This window comes from Varanus komodoensis, unplaced genomic scaffold (assembly GCF_004798865.1).
Source record: "Varanus komodoensis strain SLA01 unplaced genomic scaffold, ASM479886v1 scaffold9, whole genome shotgun sequence".
Taxonomy (NCBI): domain Eukaryota; kingdom Metazoa; phylum Chordata; class Lepidosauria; order Squamata; family Varanidae; genus Varanus; species Varanus komodoensis.
The window spans coordinates 21,029,196-21,042,207 of record NW_025336598.1 but is presented as its reverse complement, the minus strand read 5'-3'; positions in this window follow the sequence as shown (position 1 = coordinate 21,042,207).

The window sequence follows — 13,012 nt, the reverse complement described above, 5'->3', positions numbered from 1 at the left end:
TCTCCCATCAGCCCCAGCCAGCATGGTCAGTGATGAGGGGAGATGGGAGCTGTCATCCAAGGATATCTTGAAGGCCACAAGTTCCACAGCCACATAATGTGTTCAAATACTTTCTGATTCCAAGTAGACTTCCACATAGGAATGCCTGTTTCCTCATGTAGGTCTCCCTCGAAGGACAAGACAGATGGTATGAAAGATTGGTCCTTGACACAGATCAGAGATAACACGTGTTATGAAATCTTTTCAGGAAGTATGAATGCAACAAGCATGGCTTTGAAAAAAAATTTCACTTGGCTACAGTAATCTGTGAGCTAACCCTAAGCTCCTACTGTTTCAGTGGATTGGAAGTCTCTTTTTCATAAAGAGATGAGATGGGAAGTTTCTACTTGACTTTCTTCACCAGGTCTAATGAATGATCTGTTGGCAAGTCACAGACTACGGATGGCTACTGGTGCATACCCCCAAAAAGGAAAAAGGACTGAATACCTGACCTGCAAGTTTTTCTGATAAGCAACTGGAGGTTCAAGCTGTCCCTTCTTGTTGCTCTTTATTGTTCAGCCAGACTTGGGCAGAGCCTCAAATAAAGGATTCTTTCAAATTCAGGGCAGTCCTCTGACAGATGTTCAAATAGGGAACTGTTCTCTGTAAAGCAGGATAGACGGCCACCTATCGGTTATCATTCAGTAGCTTTCTAAAGCAAACGTTACTTCAAAAAGAGGATCTCCTGGAGATCCTTTGTGCCTCAAGAGCCCGCAAAGCTCAGGATGGCCAAAGCCCAATCTGAGAAGAATACTGAGCCACAGGAAATCCATAGGCCTGCTTAGCTTTGCATGTATTTATTCGAGGTCCACAGAAACTGGATCCCTGCTACCAGCTCCCTCTCCACAAATCAGTATTTTCTAGGTCTTGGTCAGCATTCATGGGCTCATAGCTTCACCACAACAGGACAGCAGCTGTAGCCATTTGGGTTACTCTAAGATCCATTTTTACAGTTGTATTCTCTGTCAGTGTCTGTTTCTATTTTATTTTTTCAGGAGGAAGATGCACTGGGTACACTGATAAGCAATGGATATACAGTGTTAGAATAAATTACTGATTCTTCAAAGATGAGGTTAAAAAAATGGCTTCAAAGGTAGAATGTCTCAAAGGAAGCTAGAACTGAGGAGGGGAAATGAGGATGGATCTGTGCACTCGGTAGGAAACGGCACTGCTGCTGAGTTTCTCTCAGTGGCGCTTCACACATCAAACGAAACCAGAGTGCGTGGTCCACCCGTTTGCTGTTCCATCTGTCACAATTATTTGATTCCCTGATTTACACGGGCAGCATTAACATACATTTAGGATCCCATCAGGGCAAAAAAGCATTGGGGAGAGGAATTTGGAGCGGAGATACAATGGACGGTGTTACAGGAAAGAGACCCAGTCCCGATTGCCCCGTTCCGAAGCAGTTTTCTCCAGGAGTTGTTTCCTGACAGCATTTATGTGTGATTTTATGTAATGTGTATTTTGGACCTGCCAGCAACACAAACTAACATTGTGAGAAGGCATGTTTCAGGAAAACATTTTTATTATGCAGTGCCTTGTTCTGGGGGTTGCATTAAGGCTGTTCAGGCACCTGCCAAGAACCTGCTGTCTTGCTCAGGATGCCATGACCTACACTTCCATTAAACATGTGAGTGGTAGAATTGTTGAGGGACAGGACCCATTGAGCCAAAAATGTTTGGCCTTGACCAAAAACCTGGTGCCAGCACTGCCTTGACTCAGTCACACATTTTATAACCTTCCTGTGTTTCCCCACTTCTTCTTTCATCCTTGCCTTTGGATTGGAAGCACCCAGACCATGGATCGGAGCTATCCAACTCAAAACACCCCGCAGTACTCGGACTTACTCTGCATTTTCTTTGTGGCTTCCTGAAATGGTCAACCATCCCAAGACAGAACTATACATGTTACGAAAAGGTAGCCAGAAATGGGAGCCACTGCTGAGTTTTCTCCTCCTTCACATTTAATTCTGTTTTTTCTGCCCCAGCAGTAGCAGCCCCTAATAATATGGAATGGGAAGGGAGCCTCACATCATAAAGACACAGAGCAAGTTCTATTGAGAGCCAGTGTGGTATAATGCTTTGATGGACTGGAAGAAAACCAGGGGTATCTCTATTCAAATCCCAGCTCAGCCATGTAGCTGACTAGGTGATATTGGATCTATAATCTTCTCTTTGCCTCTCCTAGCTCATAGATATAAATCAGATGTTGGGAGGGCTACTGTGCATGCTACCTTCAGTTCTTTAATAGAAAGGCAAGATAAAAATGCTTTGGACTACAACTCCCAGAATTTCTGGCCACTAGCCTTGCCGGCTGGGGCTGAAATATTTGGAGAGCAGCAGACTTAGAGGTAGGCGACATTGCACCCACAGAACCCCAGGCTTTCCAGTGAATATCTGCCTACTGCTTTCCTTACTGAATGACTAGCCAATCACCAAACACTAGGGTCAAACACTGCCTGGACACCCTTCCATTTCCTTGTTCATTCATCCACATCACCCTCATTTATAGTTATCAAAGGAAAGCTCTCTTTAAATAGCCTATTCATTAATATTAAAAATAATTCAAGATATAATTGTGTTTGCCTTTGATATAAGATGTGTCATGATGGGCTATTAGACAAGAAGAAATGAAGGTGTCTTGCTGCTGTTCTTCTCTGCATCAGTCATTCCTGGCTTTGAGTTGTATTCAAGCTATGAGATTCCTTTCACGGAACAAGGTAAAATTTGGGCAACTCCATTTCATTTTTGCCTTGGTGTCATTACGAGATGAAATTTGCTCTCGTCCCCTCACCTCCCATCCAGAGGAGAGATGGTGTGATTAATGCAAAGCAGAATGCCAGCTTTTCTAAGCATATAATTATTTTGGATAACTATGATAGATGCCTGTAGTTGAAATCATCATTGGTAGATTGTAGAGTTAAGATGAGAACAGATGAGTATTCCTTCAGATTGGCATGATATTCAAACCTAGAAGGGTGGTGGAATTCCCAGGTTGGAATCCTCTTGACATGCTGAGCAGAGAACCTGCACCATCACAACTTCTCAACAGTGACACATTTCGTAGGCAACACTGCTTTGCCGTTTTAAGATGCCATCCCTTTGTATTCTTTCCCAAACTGCACAGATTTTTTTATTTCTTGGGCTAAATTTGTATAATCACCTAATCCCATGCAAGGTTGATTCTTTAGTGCATGACCCAATTAAGGCATCATCTTGCCTTGTTTTAGGACTTACATTTTTAGGACTGAGATATTAAAGCTAGGGATGAATACATCTGTTAATTTCACTTTCTCTTCAGTAAGTCCAGTTTTAAGTTCTGTTGAACTCTGAATTTAAAAGCATAATAATATGAGCATTCATCTACATGTTTGTGCACATTTCTCCTAACATATACATATTGTATACATGTTTGCTTAATGCACACATTACTCAAAACAAGCAGAACACATTTTGCAAAAGGAGCCTGTCAGTGAATTTCACAGAAGGAGGCTCCATGGACCTGTCTCAATTGAGAGGTGTCTCTACTCAAGGCCAGACTTATTTTTAGATGTGCCACAGCCCTGGTGAGTAAGCAGCAGGTCCTACAAGAACCAGAAGAGGTGGAGTGGAACTGTTGGATATAGCCCAATACAAATATACTGCTACTAAAACATGAAAAAAATTAAATAGTTAGCAGTAAAGTTAATAATCAAAGGAAGAGTTCAGATTTTAAAGTCTTTTCAAAGAAGGAGGACTTCACCGAAGGTATAAATATGCACAGCAGAGGTGATAAACACGGGAGAAGGTCACCAGGAAAAGAAGCACCCACACCTTCTTAGTACCACAGGCAAGGAGGGGTCTTTAGATCATCTTTGTCTCTGTGACCAGCAAGTCATAACTGGACAATGTAGTGAAAGCTATCTGTGAAAAATCAGTAGGAAACTTTCTAAGATATGTATGGTGAAAGTCTGTAGTACTCATAATTGGCCTTCTGTTGAGCATTGCATTTTTAGTGTGTAACAGGGTGAATAAAATTCACGTGCTCCTTTTACTAGAGTGGTGAGGAACCCTTTCATCATCCTGTGTTTAAAATTAAAAAGAAAAATTAGCATTACGCACATTTGGAGTAATTCTTGACCAGAGGAAAGTGCCACATGCAAGAAAAATGCTGCATATAAAAAGCCTCTCTTTTGGCTGAAATTTTCCCCCAGGAGGTTTCAGTCAACATAAGGATGGTTTTCAGCTATCAGGCCATACAGGTAATTTCAGGTTTAAGCCTTCCTGAGGCCAAGCAAGGAAATTTGCATAACAATGCTTGGCACATTGACCTTTTCATTGCATAACAATAGTTTAGCCTTTAAAAAATCACAGCAAAGTTTTTCATCCATGGATTTTAATTCTACTTGTTGGAAGTTTTAGCTAAGGATCTTAGCTTTTAAAAAAAGACCAAGAAAATAGACATTGAACCTTCATTCCTTCCTTTGTTTGAGGTCTATAGTTTGGGGTATGAAGGTAACCCATAAAACTATTCCTATGGAGATTCTGGGGTACTTCTGTGCCCTGGACATGTTTTGGTTTATGGGAGGGGGAGTGTGAAAGGCAAGAAACTGAAATTCGGGAGTGTTTGAATTGGCACTTTGAGACTATTCCTAGGAGGATAAATTGGTAGGACTACTTAGGTGTAAATTAGAATACAGAATGTGATCTATGGGATGCCTGTTACCCCACCATGTGGGATGCGGGCTACAACTAGTTCCTGAGTGACATTGTGTGATAACATGAGAGTGTAGGAAAGGCAGAACACATCCAGAAATATGCCTGCCATCATCAAGGCTGGCTCCAGGTTGAGAGGTGTGGGCCCTCTGGTAAGCCCAGTCATATAGCAATGGGATTTCTATTGCAGACCTAACTGCCCAATACGAAGAGCCTGAGACCAAGTGTCTGTGATAATGCATCCTACTGGAGCTCCAGCAGCTGCCCTCTGATGCAAGGTGCTAGCCCCTGGTGAATCTGATCAGCACCATGTGCCTGAAATATCTTGGGGTTCCTAGAATGGAAACAAAAACTGATAGTGGACTTCTCTGTCTGGGATCCCTTGCAATGGTGTCTGGGCCCTTCTCTGTCAGGTTTGATGGGCAGTTTTTGCCCGTATTCTAGCATTGCCCCAAATGTGGAACATCTTACCACTTAAGTGAAAGACAGACATTCAGGCATACGACTGCCCTGGGTGAACACTGGGTATTTCTTTCATCTCTTTCCTCTTCTTTTTACTGTTTCTTCAAAGCTGAGCCCAAAAGACTAGGCTTGGTGCATCCTATGGGGTGATTATTTTTGCATTGTGAACTTCCACACACTCTGGTTACCTGGGAATTATCTATCACAAAGAACAACTGAGGATATGATGTGTGACACTTAGGCATTATATCTATCAAATAAATATATATATGGCAAAATTATTATTGGTCGGTGGTCCACTGGGCTCACTCTTCAGCCTTCTGTTCTTCCGTACAATTCACACAATTCCGGTTAGAATAGCAAGATCTGCAGTCGATGGCGTGGTGTGCAGGATGCCATGATTCAGTTGCCATCAGCGTTTTTGGCCTCTCTTGGCAATGGCATTGCATTGAATTAAATGACTGAGTGCCCATAAACCACCTGTGCTTTCAAGCAGTTCAGTTTTAAGCATTTTTAATATCTAGCATGCCTAAGTGTTTTTACAAATGGAATTATTCTGAGGTTGAATGACAGGTTTTGTTTTTAAAATGCTATTTGTCCTCCATATAGCAGAAGGTAGTTCTTTTGTCCCAGAAACAAAAGAGAAAAATAAATAAGGAGCAACATGAATCAGACAAGATGTTCTTTTAATGTTGTTTTTCAAACTTTCTTTTTCCTTCACATTTCCCTACTATCTAAAAATAATGAAAAGAGCCCTAATTAGTCCTCATGGAGTTTTTATTTTTCATTTTTTTAATTTACGTTTTTGCATTTAAAAGTTATCTGTGTCTCCTTGTTTATAATTAAGGAGACTTTATATTCTTTGAAAAGTTTCTCTGTACAAGGGTTTCCTCGATGTTAGGAGCTGAATTCCATATGGAGTTTCAAATTAAAATATCAAAAACATCCACCTTTCAACCTAGCCTAGGATGAAACATCCAAGCCAAAAACTGTTTCTTCTGTCTTACATATGCTGGACAAATATAAAGAGTCACAACCATTTTAAATGGAAAATTGGCTTTTTAGGCAATATCTTTTTAAAATAAAAATTTCTAAACTTTCTGGAAGTTTTGTTGAGATTTTAATTTTCAAAAGAAATGCATATGCTCTTTCATGAGGGGAAAAATCCCTTCATGTAAAAGACTGGCATGTCACAGAAAAAGATCCAGCCTTGTTTTCTCCATGACATGTTATTTTGTGTATATGAGTACACAGAATGTTGTTGGTTTCCCCCAGGGAGAAGCATTGCAACAGACAACTTCAAGCCAGGAGTCAGAAGTGTTATTATTCAAGAGAAACTCTGCTACTTGTTCCTACTGCTGTTATATTAATTGACCATGAGATGATAAAGGTAGTAGATCCTATACTTCTTATTCACACCAGAAAAACTCAAGAAGCATTCACTGACTCCAAGCACTGGCACTCAACAGAAAAAGGGAAGTACACAGTTGTATGGTTTTTCTGAAACTTGGAAGCTACAACCCCATCCTAAGATGCCACTATGCCTGAAAATACCATCCAGTTCTGACCAATAGAAATACAGTTATAGCTATTTTTATTTCCTATGATAATCAGTGGGAAGCACAAAGACTCTAACCCTAAAACCTTAGCTGAGGTTCAGCACCTGAACCAAGGTGGATAGCCTTCAAATTAGTCCAAGCAAAATTTCTGTTCTCCTGATGTCGTCTCAGTTCTTGTGCTCTCTCTTAAAGGGGTAAATTTCTCTTACAGGAAAGACTTGCTTCAAAAGTTTCTATCTTGTGCTTTAGTATGGAAATCTCAGAAGTGTTTAAATGCAAGGGACTTTTGCTATTTAAAAGACAAGTTGCATTAAGGAGCTCCTTAATTCTGCATCCTCATTTGTTAATCTTCCATTGGCAAGAGGTTGCTTATGCTCTGTAGGAATAATGTTTTTCTCTATTATTAGAGACATCCTTTACCCACTTATTTACCTGTGCTATAGTATCCCATAGATATGAGATGGCAGCCTCAGAGAGGGAGATTAAAGTCCACCCAGTGAATGATAACACAGACAACATGTTGAAGAGAAAAAGCTGCAAAGGAAAGGAGGTGGCAGGATACTTCAATAGGTTTTGACAGCACTTGATTTCTAAAAGAAGAGGTGCCAGGGCAGAATTCACAATTCCTTTGATCTGGATGACTTTTAACCTAATCCCTGATATATGGAATTCCTATATAGATATTCAATAATAAAAGAACTAGTTCAGAGTTCTCAGAGGTACATTCATCTATTCTTACTCTGGACCAGCCTTCCTCAGGTGGGCACCCTCCAGATATCTACATTTTCCCCCTGGGTATTTACTGCAGTCACAGCCAAGTTTTTCCTACAATGGTTTCCCTACGGTAGGGAAATCAGAATTGTTTGGTTTTCCTTTGATCAGAGCATGCCTCTTGAGTGTTGTGAGACTGGAAAGGGTAGCAGAGCAGGCAAGTGTAATGGCAGATCAGTATTTTCGAGACGATGAAGGATAGACAGAAAACAAGGGAAATTCATACCCGGACAAGAGGTGATGGTCCAGTCAGTCTTCCCCACTCTGCCCTGATGTACTGCATTCCTCTAGGAATTATAGTAATTAACCTCAATGTGTATCTATACATACGGATGCAGGTATACAGACAGTATGCAATATTCTCTCTGTGTGTGCGTGTGTGTGTTTTGTGATGCTTATGTGGCTACTGTAACAGCCACCCCGAGATCCTGGGGCTACCATTTCAGCAGCCAGGCGAGCCCAAGACCGCCATTCCCTGTCTTCGGCAGCCTCCCTCCCTCTGCCCCATCTGAGCAAGCAGGAGGGGCGAGCTGGTTCGGGAAGCAGGCTGACTTATGTTCCTAGTCCTGGAAATGTGAGCAACGTGGTCACATTAGTGCCAAAGGCCGTTTTTCTTCAAGCGCCTCTTTCTCCTATAAATCAGTTAAGTGTTAAGAACTAGCACTTGGGAACCATATATTGTTATTGATCGCCTCGCTGTGCTCTCATTAATGTCACTGTGAATCCCACATATTTGCTAACGACCTGTGGTCCTAAGTGAAGCGCCTGTTGCCCTGTGCCTCTAATATGCTGTCTCTTTGAATTTTACACAAAATCCTTTCCTATTAGCATATCTTTCCATTAGTTGTTGGGCCCCTTTCTGATGATGTGGGCTTTGATAATGGTGGATACTTGGGTGAAAGGGAATAAACATGTTGTTTGTTATTATTTCTGGCAAAGGCTAAACTCTGGCGTTATTAAAAGTTGTCAAAAGTTTCCAGTTACAGCGAAAGAGCTCAGTGTTTCCTTTTTAATGCATATCATTTTGTTTCAGCTCCTCCCTCCCAGGGATCCCAGCTGTTTATTAAATCATGGGAATATAAAAATTTCTGTATTACAGAGAAGTAAAATTTCTGATGTGTCTAGAGGCAACATTTGAGTGACATAATTAAACTGTGGTGGACTGTTTTAATTATATTAATTTTAATTATGCACAGTACATTTTAATTACATAGTCTGAGGATGAGTGTCTCCCATCTATTAAAATCCTCTGTGATGCATTTGCATAATGGACCCCCTCCTTTTTTTTCCTGTGTGCAAGGTTACATTACTTGATGGCTTCATTAGTCATGAAGGTGGAATTTTAATTTCATTTTCATTTCATTTATAGCAAGTGTGGGGGAATGGAAATAGATTTATTAGTCCCCCACATCAAAAATCAATTTTCTCATCTGAAGTGTGCTTAAAATGATCAAACATTTTATTTTATGTGATTGCCTTGCCAGATGGGTTAAACAATATGAATCTGGGGGTGCCCACTGACTCTGATATCTGTGTGCTCATTGTGCTTCCTATTAAAAGACAACACAAAACTCTGCTGATTGGATAGACTTGGAAAATAAAGCCTTGCCTTGGACTGACTGGTGTGAACAACACGACAATCACCATGGATGATTAGGTCTTGTGTCCTCTGTCTCACGGTGGAAGGAGAAACTTGATCTGAAGAATAAGGACATGTGTACAGCAAGCACTCAGAACTCAAGGCACAAGCTGGTTGCTCTCCCGCTTGTTCAGAAGGATGTGATGCCCAATTATACCACTGGCAGTAGGACTGTCTTGCCCCTACCTCACAGAGTCAGGTGTCATCCCATAAAGACCTGCCACTCTCTCTAATCTTGGACTCCTCCTCCACTGGTCCCACCATAGCGGGATGTGTTGAACCCTATACTGCATCCCTCCCTCCATTTGCAGTGTCCCATCTGCAACTATTTTGGATGCTAGTCCACTCCAAAAAGTGTTCAGTATAGAGACATTATGAACTATGAGACCATCCCTGCTGCCTCTGCAAGCTGCCCACATCACTTCTGGGAAAAGTTCACCAACTATGTATTCCTCAAGTACAAGTAGCCCAATATGTTTTCTCCTGCTGCAAGAAAAACAACCTGGTCCTCTAATGTGCTGAAAGAACTGAAGAGATGCTCTGTCTAAAACAAAGGGGCATGGGCAGCACCATTCGGCAAGTGGTCTGGAATACTCTCTCGAGGGAAACAGTTGGAGCTGGGCCTACACACATAAGGCATCAATATTGGCCCTCAAAATGGTAGGTTTCTGCCAACAGTTTTTACCCAGGGACCAGAGAAATGGCAGCACTAGGTAGGTTCCAGTATTTATTTATTTATTTATTTTTATTTATTAAAACATTTTTATGCCGCCCCATTCGCCAAAGCCTCGGGGCAGCTTACAACAGTATTCCCTCACTCAAACCAGTGAGTATTCCCTCACTCAAACCAGTGAACCCTAGAAGATGTGGGTGGCAAGTCTCAAAGGACATGTATTCCCAAACTGTCTTAGGTGATGGAAGAAGCAGATTCATAGAATCATAGAATAGTAAAGTTGGAAGGGGCCATGAAGGCCACTGAGTCCAACCTCCTGCTGTTGCAGGACACCATGTTGCACCATCCCACTCAGTCCCCTCTTCTAGACTAAGCCTTCAGCTGCCGCTACACAGTTCCTAGCAACCCATCCTTCACAGGCTTCCCAGAAAAAACTCCCTGAAACAGAGGATGAACCTGAAGAAAAGCAGCTTGAACATCCCTCAGAACAACCAGTCCTGGCAGCCACAGAGCCTGCTCAGCTGAAGGAAGCAGTGCCAAAGAATGAGCTGCCACTAACCAACGCACAAAGGGTGGCAACTTCTCAGAATCAAGTGTAAGGCAAGCCAGGTGCTGCTCATAAGGGACGGAAGCTGCAGGAAAGCATTTCCATGGGCCTTGCAGGGAAGCCTGGGTGCAAGAAATTAGAAGTCAGGCCAGTGAGCATCTAGCCTGTGCCTGTGTCTGGTCGGCTCAGACAAGAACGAGCAGCACCTGCTCAGGCATGGCAGTCTCAGGTCTCGTCTTTCCAAGGGCGATAAGGGAACAAACTGCCTCCATTGTCAGGGAGAGTTATAATTGACCTTATAGCACTTGTCTCTGCAGCAGCAATGCACTGAGCAAAGCCTCCCTCACCACTAACCAGGAGGGGCATTCCTCAGCTCGCTCCAAACTGCAACCTTTCCATGAACCTCTTTCCACCCCCTCTTTTCCTTGGACTCCCCCTGACGCTGCAGCTCTGTGACTGATAGCACTTCTCTTTGGTACTTGGAAAAGGGCTGGGAAATCAGCAAAGGCAGAAGAAGGTGTTACTTCTGCTACAATGCCCTAAAAGCTCTTACGGCTCATGAAGACGACCAGGAAGAGCAATTCCAGGAGTAGCACAGCATAGCAAGCGTGGATTCTATTCTGTCTGCAACTGTTCTACTAGCTAGAATACAGTCAGTAAGCCTTCCCACCTGCACCGATGCCATGGGACGCATACTCTGTGTAAGCCTCTTTTCTGCAGAAGCCGGTGTGATGCAGTGGTCAGAGTACTGAACTGGGGCCCTTGGAGATCAAGGTCCCCATTCAGCCCTGAAGTTCACTGGGTGATGTTGGGCTAGTCACAGACTCTCAATCTCACAGGGTGGTTCTTGTGAAGAAAAACGGAGAGGGACATGTCAGCCACCTTGGGTTCCATACAAGAGGGGACCAAACAGTATATGAATGCAAAGCAGCAACAACAGCAAAGAACCACTGGCAAGCCTAACCCATGTAAGCTTCTCCCTTCTCCAATTCATCCTGCTGATGACCTTTCCATGTAAGCTCTCCCACTCCCTTTTTATTTAAGCAGTATTTTAAATGTTAATATTATTGAATTTTATTTGGCCAGGGCGGCTTGTTTTATAGTGTATGTTTTATATTATATATTTGTATTTTATTGTATATATTTTAAAATGTTATTTTAATTTTTTGTTGTAAGCCGCCCCGAGGCTTCGGCGAATGGGGCGGCATAAAAATGTTTTAATAAATAAATAAAAAATAAATACTACAAGTCTAGTATTACCTCGCTTTTCACATATTATTACACCCCAATCTTGTGGTTGGTTCTCAGGATATCCCAGTGATATAGCACCCACCCCATTAGTATCAGTTTATGCAACACCCCATTCAGAGCACGGCCTATAGCCAGTAAATCCAGACTCCTCATCACACTTTACCAAACCAGTGATTGTTCTCTTGATGCCAAGAATTGTCTGCAGTATACAACGTGCTACCAATCACAGTAGTATGTCATGCAGGGATGTGGGAATGGATCTGCACAAGGGTCTGTTGTATGTTTGGCTGTATTAGGAAGAATCCTTCCTCAAGCCATGGGTAGAAGCTGTGATCTCCAGAGACCCAGGAAGCAAACTGGTGCTTGAAACAGAGGGCGCCATCAATACAGAACCATCCTCTGCTCCTTCTATTCCATGTTCAAAAATATTCTAGCTCCTGCTGACAGATGCTGAAGAAAACCACAGGGGGAGGCTATGACTTCATGCCCTGTTTGAGGTCTTCCCAAATGTATCAAGTTGGCTGCTCCTGCTAGAACCAGGATGTTTCCTGAGCTAGATGGACCTTTCCCTGTAAGCTAGGCCAGCAAATCTTCATTCCATATATGGCTGCTGAAGAAACCCACAAAAGATTTAAATGAGCTTGGGTTTATTTGAATCCATAGCAGACAGGGTTTGTCATGTGAATTATTTATTTTTATTGATCTATTTATTTCATTTTTATACTGCCCAATAGACAGATGGCTCTCTGGGCAGTTAACAAAGAAAAAAATAGAACAAACATATTGCAATAAGACAATAAAACCAATAAAGGCTCACTAAAACAGCCAGTACAACAAGCCCACCACCACCTTAATTCCATAAATTCTGCAAACTTGTGGACTGTTTCTTGTTTGTGTGTGTGTGTGTGTGTTTTTTTTACTTAGGGATACACACAAAGGTACATGTATTTGTGTAAGTGCAACAATCTTCTTGTACATCCCTAAAAAAATTATTCCATCAATGAGTGAACAGCAGAATGAAAGATGCTTGACAATCTGTGAAACACAAAACAGATGCCAAGAATCCGTACATCTCTAATTTGTGGCTAACACAGTGGGGCAAACTATGCATTGTGACATGCAGGGTTGAGAAGAACTGATTGCTTTTCATAGGAGTGCGACCGATGTAATCTGTAATGTAATGTAATCTGTGTGATGTAAGTGCACAGTTCTATACACTATGAGTGCAAAGATGTATTCTTTGAACTGGGTCACAGGACAATGCTGCAGGTGGGCTGGCTGAGTTGCTGGGAGTGGCAACCTCATCATGCCATGATGGGATGGAGCTTCACAAGGGTGCTTCTGAAATTAACTGTAACCCTGACTCCATGATGG